The sequence below is a fragment of the Rattus norvegicus genome, chromosome 1 (assembly GCF_036323735.1).
Source record: "Rattus norvegicus strain BN/NHsdMcwi chromosome 1, GRCr8, whole genome shotgun sequence".
Classification (NCBI taxonomy): domain Eukaryota; kingdom Metazoa; phylum Chordata; class Mammalia; order Rodentia; family Muridae; genus Rattus; species Rattus norvegicus.
The window spans coordinates 53654968-53665872 of record NC_086019.1 but is presented as its reverse complement, the minus strand read 5'-3'; the positions used below and the strand labels follow the sequence as shown (position 1 = coordinate 53665872).

The 10905-nt window shown below is 40.2% G+C and overlaps 1 long non-coding RNA gene across 1 annotated transcript in view; it reads right to left on the bottom strand.

Moving 5' to 3' along the window:
- LOC120097713 (uncharacterized) overlaps positions 1–8604 on the bottom strand; it is a 33080-nt gene extending 24476 nt beyond the window's left edge. Inside the window, exons 1-3 of the long non-coding RNA XR_005495284.1 lie at positions 8520–8604; positions 8268–8411; positions 7695–7871 (exon numbers count right to left, since the gene is read on the bottom strand). This is a non-coding gene — a long non-coding RNA (uncharacterized LOC120097713). The remainder of the gene's footprint in view (positions 1–7694; positions 7872–8267; positions 8412–8519) is intronic.
- Between the last annotated feature and the right edge of the window lie 2301 nt (positions 8605–10905).

The following is a 10905-nucleotide window of genomic DNA, read 5'->3' as shown; positions in this document are numbered from 1 at the left end:
GTCCTATGATTCTAAAAATAACGGTCTGCCTGGAAATGTTGGAAACACCATCCTGATACTCACAGCAATGGAAACAGAACAACTGAGACATTGGAGAGCCTGTGGTTGCCTTGTAAAGCATATGAGACTCAGGGACACAGCGAGGACACAGTAAAAAAAAAAGCCTGGTGATGACAGGAAAGGATAAAATGTACTCTGTAGTCAACTTACACTTACAGAACTGAAGTTCAACCAGCTTACATGGTGATAACAAGAACTAATAGTTTAAGTTGTTCATTGTCCATGGATATATTTGCCATGGGGGAAGCACATATCAGAGAAGAGTCTTACAGGAATTCTTGGAGCCTGATTGCTGTGTTTTAGGTGATTAGAAACTATTTGTCTGTAATCAGTGCTTTGGACAAAATAGCAAGATAAAGTATAGTCACCAAGTATATTTACAGTTTCTCCTGTAACCGTGAAGGAATTATCTCAGGCACCTTGGATAGTGAGTAGTTCTCTCAGTTGGTCAAACCAAGCCTCATTGTCTCTCTAGCCAAATGGTAATGGTGAACCCCTCTCACCAGAGTCTCTTTTCTTCATGGTGGCCCCAGGGTAGACTCCTGGAGTGGCATAACGGCCATGCCAAAGTCCTTTCTTTATCTTTTAGGATGTTTTCACTTTTGTCCCACTATATTCCCACAACTGGGGAGGGAAGAATCAGTAGGGTAAAGAGAATATCTAGTGTCACTGTGCATGTGCCCTGGGTATTCAAGGTTAACCCCTAAATGAGGAAGATGGCAGAAAGTTCGTGGTTCAGGACAATGTGGAGGTAGGTAACAGGGGAGGATACAATAGAAATATATTGTATTCATGTCTGAAATCACTAAATAATAAATAACTTTCTGAAGGCTGGCTGTTTAAAAATCCCCTTCCATGGAAATGATCATAACCCAAGATATGACCATCCATCTCCTCCACTGTACATCTTGATGGCAATGCTGTTCTTGGAGTCTGCAGTCAGTGTGGACCAAGTCCACAGAAGTGCAGCCCACTCACATCTTGTCCTCTCCAAGGCACCAGGGAGTGCCTTTGGGATGTGCCCAAGCCCAACCCAGATATCGAGTCACTGGGTTCACATCTAGAGAACACACAAGCTGTTCCTGGCTATTCTTCTCCAGGGTCCATGGCCAGGCCTATATGAAAGAGAAAGTGAGAGTAGCAGTCTTGCAGTTTACCTGAAGTGGGGCAGGGATGACACAAAGCTCCCATAGTACACTTTCCCCAGGTTATGCAGAAGATGGGCTTTCTTCAACTTCACAACTTCACCAACTCATGATGAAAGAAAAGAGGGGAGTCCTCTACTTGAAACTTATGCACAGAGGTAGAATGGGCTTGACTTTGGGGTTTATGCAAAACAGGTAGACATGATCATGCTTAGATAATTGAAGGCCTTTGAAATTAATGCAGCTTCTAAATAAGATTCTTTTTTCAATAGGGAGCTCAAAGTGACTGAAGAGAGGAACAACATAAAAGATATTATTTTTATAATCTTGTATACATTAAAATCTGTAAGTATGCACAGTGCCTTGAATGTCCTCACTGAAACTCATTTTACACTCAAATCTCCACGATGAGGTAGCAAGAACCAAGAACATAAGGAATCTCCAAGAGAGGAATGGATTTATCAGTCATCAACCTATTTTTCCAATGTGGTTCTAAGCCTGTGTTTATCCTGATAGTGGATCTGTCATAATCAACAGTTTGCCTCAATATATCTGTCTTTTCCATGACACAACACAATATGTGTCACCTCAGGACCCTTTGGGGGTCCAGAACAATCAGGAGGCCTTTACCAAATATAGGCCAGTGACCTTGGGCTTTAGAATTATGAAAGGAATAAACCGTACTCTTTAATTTCTCTGTCTGTAGCATTTAGTTATAGCCATAGAAAATATAATAGGAGATGATGAGAGAAAATAAGTGTATGCATGCTTATAATATATATAATGCATTAACACTGGTAATTTCTATGTGGCAGAAATATGACATTTATTTAGCCATCTTTCTTGTCTTTATTTTCTAATTCTCAACAGTGTATTTGAATAGCTTTTTTAACAGCAAACATTTATTAAAGAAGGAAACAGGTAATAAATTTTGCCCAAGGAAAGTCTTTCTTGGTTTTTTTTTTCCCATTATTACAAATAACAACTCATAGCAAGTTAGAGCCAAGGGCTTAAAAAAAAGAGCAGCTATTTGAAATCCAATGCTTCCACAAGTCACCCAGCGTCTCACCCTGGGATGGAACAGTTGTGTGTCCTACTAGTCCTATGATCCCAATGTCTGTGAAGCAGGCAGAATAATTCCATTTGCCCATCTTATAATGCTCACTAGCTAGGTCTGCTGACCAGACCTTTAGATGTGTATCACACAACACCCAAAGGAGAACTCCACAGAGGGATGGTCTCTAACTGCTGATAGCCAAAGCAGCAAATCTTAGTCATAGCGAGTAGACACAACGACCTACTCTCCTCTAGTGGGCAGGGACAGCAGTGACTGTGCACACTATCCAAAATGCAAGTGCTCACACTGGAACATACAAAAAGCATAGTGTGCTGTGTCTTCTCATCTCAGTAAGATACCATCAGATTTTTTCACTGTGTGAACAGGACTATGTCTTCTGCTGCTTGCCAACATATCCCTGACACAGTCCCACTGAGGTAGCCCCTTGGCCCACATTTGAAAAGCTATACCCATCCTTACTGCCCCTGTTTTCTCTCTACTGTCCCTGTCCTCTTCCTGGCTTTAGTCCTACTCCCTCAAAACCTCAGATTTCATCCCTGGCAATTTGTTTATTAATTATGTCTTCTTATACTATTTTGTTCGCTTGCTTTTTTTCCCCTTCCTTTTCATTCCTTCCCATTCCTTGAGAACAAGACACAGATCTGCCCTGCTTTGTGACTATTTCATACAATGGCTGGTATACATATATGGCCCACTCCAAAAGATGAAACTGTGTGATGTACTCGACATTGCTAATGAGGCCAAGAACCTGCAGTTAGATAGATCGTGAGCCCTGAAGGAAAATCTACTACTAATATTCTGCTAAATAGAAATAGCAATAAATGACTGCTAACAAATTATTGCTGTGCCCATAGATTAACACATCCCTTATCCCTCTTCAGAGGAGCTTCTTCCTATAGTAGATGTCACTTAACGCCGAGACCCACAACTGGACAGCATACACTAAGTAAGAGACTTGGAAATATTTTGTCCTAGATGGGATATTTATTATCGTACTCCTCTCCTCAAGGCTCAGAATCCTAATGCAGAAGAGGAAGTTGAAATAATTTAAGAGGTGATGGCTTAAAAAAATGCTGTTTTCCTGATACTTCAGAGTAGATGCACATTTGAACTCATAGAAATGGTGACAGCATGCAGGAAACCTGAACAAGCTTAAGCCAAAAAAAATGTTGCCATGTAAAAGGGGAATGGAACACAAAGTCCCACTCCTAGCTCAGGAACTATTTGCATTTGACCATTGCTGGGAAGGAACATGAGTTTTCTTCAACGGAATGACACACTCACACTCTAGAGCAGCCCACACACTCAGGAGTAGTCAGTCAGTGTCAACTGGACTCCATGGCTTAGAAAAAACATACATAAACACTGTAAGAAGGCATATATGAGGTTAGATGTATAGGGATCTGGGGATGAGAGGAGCTTAGAGGAGTCAGAGATAGAAATCAAAATTATCATTACCTGAAACTCTCAAAAAAATTGGTTGCCATTGCACTTACCACAACAGGTAACAACATGTAACAACATGTTATATGCTTTACAGCATCCAACACTCACACATATGAGATCTTCCACCTTAACTGATCACAGCAGGACTAAGGCACTTATGGTAAATGCCTACTTAGTATGCAAGATGCCCTGTATTTGACTCTCAGCAAAATACAAACTGAATCAGGTACACATTTGCAATCTCAGAACTCAGGACATGAGAAAAGATAGCCTAGAGTCAAGGTGTTCCCTACTGCATAATGAGTTCCAGGCCAGGCTGGACTGCATTACAGTAGACCCTTTATCAGTAAGTAATACTAGATAGATAGATAGATAGATAGATAGATAGATAGATAGATAGATAGATAGATAGATGGATGGATGGATGGATGGATGGATGGATGGATACATACATACATACATACATACATACATACATACATCGATAGATAGATATATAGATACATAGATAGATACATAGATCGATTGATAGATGATAGATAGATAGATAGATAGATAGATAGATAGATAGATAGATAGATGGATAGATAGATAGAGGGATGGATGGATGGATGGATGGATGGATGGATGGATGGATGGATGGATGGGTGGACGGATGAACAGATGGACAGATGCACAGACAGATAGATGATACATAGACAGATGGATGAGAGATAGATAGATGATGGACAGATAGACAAGACAGAAAAAGAAGATATATATAATAAAATGAAAATGTAGGATGATACCTGAAAATACCTTTAAAAACAAAACTCATAAAAGGTTTTTCAAAATATGACTAAATTGTAAGTGAAAATAGGAAATAAATTCTCTCCACCCCACCCTCCTTCACTCCCCCCCTTTTTCTGTCTCATAGTAAAAATTCATAGCATGTTATTTCCCCGTGCACTGGAATCAGACGAGAGTGCACCCATTATGTTTGACTGCACAGCAGTCCATACCAGCTACTTCTGGAGACAGACTTTGAAGTGATTTATTTCTTATTTTCTCCTTTGAACATTCCATCATGATTTAGTATTTTACCTTTAATAGTTCTATTGTTAAATGTGGTACGAGCTTTAACAAAAATACTACACTTTCCTGCCCCTTCCAAGGTTCTCTCACATAGTGCTAGGTATAACACTTAACAGTTCAATATATTGCTCAATGAAGTACAGAAATAATGAAAATCCTCACACTGTTATTTCCTCAAATGGGGATGTGGCTTTAACCTTGAATTAATTGAATTTTAGAATTGAGTCTGTGTATATTCCATAAGGCTAATAGGAATTTTATGCCTGCACTTTGGGGCTATGGCTTCCATTGTGCTGTTGGCAGCCTAAGCAATAATTATAGATATCTCTTGTAAAAACCTCTGAACTCCTGCCTGGGTTTATAATGCTATTCATGTTGAGCCGGAATTCTTTTGACTTGCTTTGTACCATGATTAGCTGGAATAAAAGATGAGTCACTAGAAACTGCTAAAAGGGGAGGCTCTGCCTTTTTAAGAACAGGCAGTCTCTTTTGCATTATGATTCGGAGATAGCTATTTAACTTCTAGACTTATATTCTGTTTCAAAGGGAGAATATTTAACTTGTGTCAGGAAGTCAGGAGTTCTTCACTTATCGCTTTGTTCCTTTGGAAGAGCTGGGTACTGACTTAGCTGATGAACACCTATGTAGTGAATGTTGATATTGAAATACCAAAGAAATCCACAATGGATAGTCAATACATATCCAGTGTGACTTAGAGCCCAAAGGGACATGAACAAGGAGTATTCTGTATGGACCTTCCAGCAAAATTCTTAAGTAACCTCACCTGGAAGTAATGTGTGCTTCTCTACACAAACTCCAATAGAATTTGTCTTAGTTTTTCTTTTCCAATGCTCTGACAAAACACACATGTGGTGGTATGAAGTGGTCCCTTAGGCTCATGCATTTAAACACTGGAACCCTAGTTGGTGGCACTATTTGAAGGGGTTTAGAGTGTATCTTCCTAACTTAATAAACCTAGTCCAGAAATCCCTCCCAGTCGTGTCTGAGGTTCATCATCACCTCCATTATTCTAGATACTGTCAAGCTGACAGTCAACATTCACCATCACAGCGGTAAGCAGACGTGCTGTCTTATCATGAGATGTCATGACTGCTCATCCATTTGAGGTTTGTAGTTTAGTGTTCCCTTCCTTGCAGTAACTAGAATCTCATTTCTTCCTTCTGCAGACTGTGTCAGCATCTGTGTGTCTCGGTGAATGTCTTTAGAAGATTTGATGTATCTGAGATTCGCCCCTTCACTGCATTCTCCTACATGTCAGGCAGAAAGAAAACCAGAGCCGACCTAAGACCTGCCAGAGATAGATACTGGCTAATGTCCATATTGACCTAGTGGCCAAACGTATTATCCTAAAATAACTTCATACTCAAGATGGTTTCTGGAGACCTTTTCTTTTTTCCTTTGATTTACACGGGACCCTCAGGGTTTTTTTTTTCCAGCATTCCTACCTCAAATAAGAGCCTTCGGAAATATCCTTCCTTGAACTTAATGTTTCTATTAATCATGTACTGTCATTCATGGGGGGGTGCCAAAGAGAAACAAAGAATGCCCCCACCAGTATTCTTCTCTATCATATATGTCACAGACTTTTAAAAATTGCACATACTGGTATATTCTAAACATTATGTGTTGGATCCCTCTCTGAACTAGCTAACAATTCCCAAGAAATTTCTTGTAGTTATCTTGAACAAAACTACACTTTGTAAAAGCTCACACACATGGGATGTTGATCCTCTTTCTGCTTAAGCATTTTTGCATCCCTTTACTTCTTCAACACCAACCAAAGATATCTCTCTCCAGCCTGAATCTCAGAAACTAGCTCTCTTGCCCTGTTAAAATTATCATTTCCCAGCCTATGGCTCCAAATATTGTCTTTTTCTGCTACATATTCTATTTGTTCATCATAGACTGTGTACTCAGCTGTGTCTCCACTGTATCCTTCATCTGTTTTATTCTGTTCTGTGTCTACTAAAAAGTCCATTCATTCATATTCCTGTGTTGGCTCTATTTATAGAAAGCTGAATTTGACAGAGCACATTTCATGGGTGTCAACACTCCTATCAGCCTCTTCCTTTTCCAAGATCCCTAATATTTATCTTCTAACATAGATTTACTACTACAGAGATAAACTACAAATGATAATTTAAGGTTTACTTCAAAATACAATTGAGGGTCAGGTTGTGATGGTGCAAGCCTTTAATACCAGCACTCCAGAGGCAGGGGCAGTAGATATCTATGAGTTTGAGACACCAAGTCCTAGGTCAGCCAAGGTTACATAGTGAGTCCCTGTCTCAAAAGAATTAAGCTTTCTAGTCTAGTTCAGCTTAGACTACTCCACCTTTTAGTAACTTGTAATAAGAGACTCTATTTCATCACAGATATTCAGCAAACTATATCAAACTGTCACACATATGTCCCTCCTATGGGTACAATCTTCTCACTTTCAAAATACTTATGTGTAGAAGAGTTTGGACTATTTTCTGTCATCTAATACCTTTAACTTCTGTTGATAACAAATTCAAGGCTTATTTTGTTTATATGGAGAACTCATGTGTTAAGATAACATTGAGTAAAGCTCACAGCTTTGTTAAAAGAAAGTTCTTATATATGCTAAACCATTATTACATATAATATAAGCTAGAAAATACAGCCGAGGAGAAATGCTATACAGTTATTAATAAGTCTTTGTTATTAGTATGTCCAGAGAGATTAAAGGAAGTTTTCCTCTAATCTTCTCCAATCAAGGGCAGAACGGGAATCATGGTGTGAACAGAAGAGCCTGCACATGACCAGACATGCCCGTCTTAGGAGTGCTAGCAGGTCACCGGGAGTCTGATGACCTGAGCCTTTGAGCAGATGAATGTGTTCATCACCTGTAAAGCAATCAGCACTCAGTTCAAGATCACCCATCTCCATGTAGACAGAGCTGGTGCAGAAGAACTTAGGACCAGGTGCTCATGAATCATTAGAATGCCATTATAGTGTATTCCTCTTGGGCCACATTTCCTTTATTAATTGCTGGATGGACACAGGATCTGCCCATTTCTTCACTGTTTACAAGACAAAAGAAAACTCTGGAATGTAGATGTCATTTGGAATACTGATTTCATTTGAGGTGCACAGGTATTGGAACTGGGAGACCATATAAGGGCTCTATTTTTAGTTTTCTGAGGAGTGGTGTTCTAATTTAGACTCCTAAAGGAAGTTCTAATTTACATTCTCACCATTTCTGTGCCTGAGACTCCTCATAGCCTCACCAGCACCTGTTTTCTTCTTCTCCTCCTCCTCCTCCCCTTCCTCCCCCTCTTCCCCTTCCTCCCCCTCTTCCCCTTCCTCCCCCTCTTCCCTCCTCCTCCCCATCCCCCTCCTTTTCTTCCTCTCCTCCTTCCCTTTCTCTTATTCCTCTCCTCCTCTTCCTCCTTCCTCCTCCTCTTTTCCTCCCCTACCTGTTCTTCCTTTTCCTCCTCTTTTTCTTTGTCCGTCTCCTCTTTGTCCATTTCCTTCTCCTTCCTCTCCTTCTTCTTTTGCTAGTGGCCATTCTCACTGAAGTAATGCAATACCCCTTTGTGGTCTGGAATTGCAGTTCCTCACTTAAATTTCAGGCAAATAAGAAAATGGTTTTAAGAGATCTAGGGCAGGACTGGGGAGCTAGAACAGCAGTTTTAAATGTTTCAATGTTTCCTGTTCTTCAAGAGTACCTGAGTCGACTCCTCAAACCCAAGTTGGACAACTCAGAACTGCTTGTAATTCAAATTCCAGGGATCCAACAGCCACTGCTGAATCTGCATGAACACACACAGAAACAAATAAAATACAAATAAAATTAAAATAATAAAATAAAAATAATGTTTTAAAATTTTTTAATGAGGAATCTATTGTCTTCGGTGTTAGCAACACTAATAAAATATACTGTGTGTTGGAATATGCTGAGAAGGTTACAGAATGGGTCTTCCAAATAGCTGAATTAGCCATTGTAAAGTACATTCATATTTTATATTGTATATTGATATACACTGTAGGTAATGTTCTCTGTTAACTAAAAGTATACATTTATAAAGATAGTATCCTCACACAAAGCAAAAGCAGACCTGTCAACCTCACACAATCCATGTGACTTCCCTAACCTCAAGGCCCTCCACCTGGCCTTAGATAATCTATGAATAATCACTTGCCCCCCCCCCCTTGCGAACCTTCTTAGAATTAGAGTGTGAAAACTGGCAAATAATAATGTCCCATATTCAGGTTAACACAGATGGTAAGAGACTGTCTTTAAGATGAAGCATGCTGCCTTCTGACATCATTAATGAGCTTGGCAGAATAACTTGTGAGTGAGCATGAGTGAGCCTGGGGCCCTGTTTGCTCACCTGCTAAGTAGACATTGTATTTCTTTCATTACATAGTTTTGAAGATAAAAATTACACACACACACACACACACACACACACACACACATACACACACACACACACACACACACACACACACACACACCCCTACACCTCTTCAGAAAACGTACTTAGCTTGTATTATATAGCCTGTGACCTGGGTTTAAGTTCTAACATAACCACTCATCAGCTAAATGCCTGTGAGAAAGTCCCTCAATGTCGTGCCTCAGTCACGTGTAAGCTAAGCGTGGACTGAAATGATCCAACCAACCTCATAGTTCTCTGAGCAAGAACATCTCCTAGCTCTTTCCTGGTGTGGGTTGAGTCAGTGATGGCTGCAGAGAATACAGCAGAGACGTTTGCCTCTGTGCATTTGCAATCAACAGTAAATGAGGGAATCTAAGGGGAGTCCGTCAGTGGTTAGTGGGGTAGAGAGAACTAAAGAAGAAGTCAGCTCAGGAGGAAGGTTACTCGAGGCCACAGATGTTTCGGGAACACACTTCATGTTGGAATTCAATGGATGATAGAGAAATCCAAACATATGTCAAACAGCAGGAGCTATGGACACGTGATGAAACCCACTCCAACACAGACACAGAAAGGTTTGAAGTTAAGCTCTATTAGTTCAAAGCAGCAGTACTGTTTTGCATTAAGCTCTATGTGAAGCACATAGTAGGTACTCAAAGATGTGATGGCTGACCAGAAAATGAAGGCATTTAGATACTTGGGCCTCGTGACTAAGTTAGAAGTTAACGCAGTGGCATAGACAAGTACTGGCTTTTCTAAGATCTTCCAGGAGATGCTGGGAGACAACGCTAGGTTTCAGTCAAGCCCAGAAAGGAGAGAATCAATGTCCCATCCTCAATGTGAAGGTGTAATTGCCTTCTCAGGCTCCCCGCTGCTTTGATTTGCCACTGATGGGATGCTTCCGCACAACAGCTGGATGGTGCGACTGCTCTCCAAAAGCACACAGTATCAATCTTGGTTTCCTTGCAAACTGCTTCCTGTGTTTCCCTACCTCCCTTTCCAGTTCTATGTGATGAACATCAGGTGGTAGCCACAATGGAGAGATACATTTTCTGGCAGCTGTGAATGTTAGCTTGGATACATATGCTTCTTCAAAGAAATTAAACCATCTGGGTACTTTTCCAAGTGCATTGAGTTTATTGGGGGGGGGGGAGGAATGTATCTCGTTGGAGAGAGCAAGGAAGGAAGATGTTTCTAGAATAAATTATATATTCATGACAAGTTTAATAACCTAGAATAATGCCCCACATTGAAGGAAGAAGAGCTTTTCATTTTGTACACAGTTTCTTTTTTTTTTTTTTCTCTCTTACCTGTTCAAAGATTGGAACAATATCCATAACTCTACAGGAAATGTTTACAAGTAGGAAATGTCATAATTATAGGGGCTCATGACACTCAGCACCGGCTTGTTCTGCAAGACCCGCTGCCTTATCAGGCGATTCCCAGCCTTATAGATAATAGTGTGAAAGCACCCCTGCATTGTCAATTGAGCGGAAATCACAGAATAATAAACAACTCTCCTCATGAACATCCCTGATGCAGCGGACAGCAGAGCAAGTTAACAGGCCGGCAATGCTGACATTTGTGGCCATATCTCTGGAGGTCATAAGTTAATGGAAGATATTTCTGTGCTCTGTAAACACAATAAATTATAATGGAATGGCATCGAAAC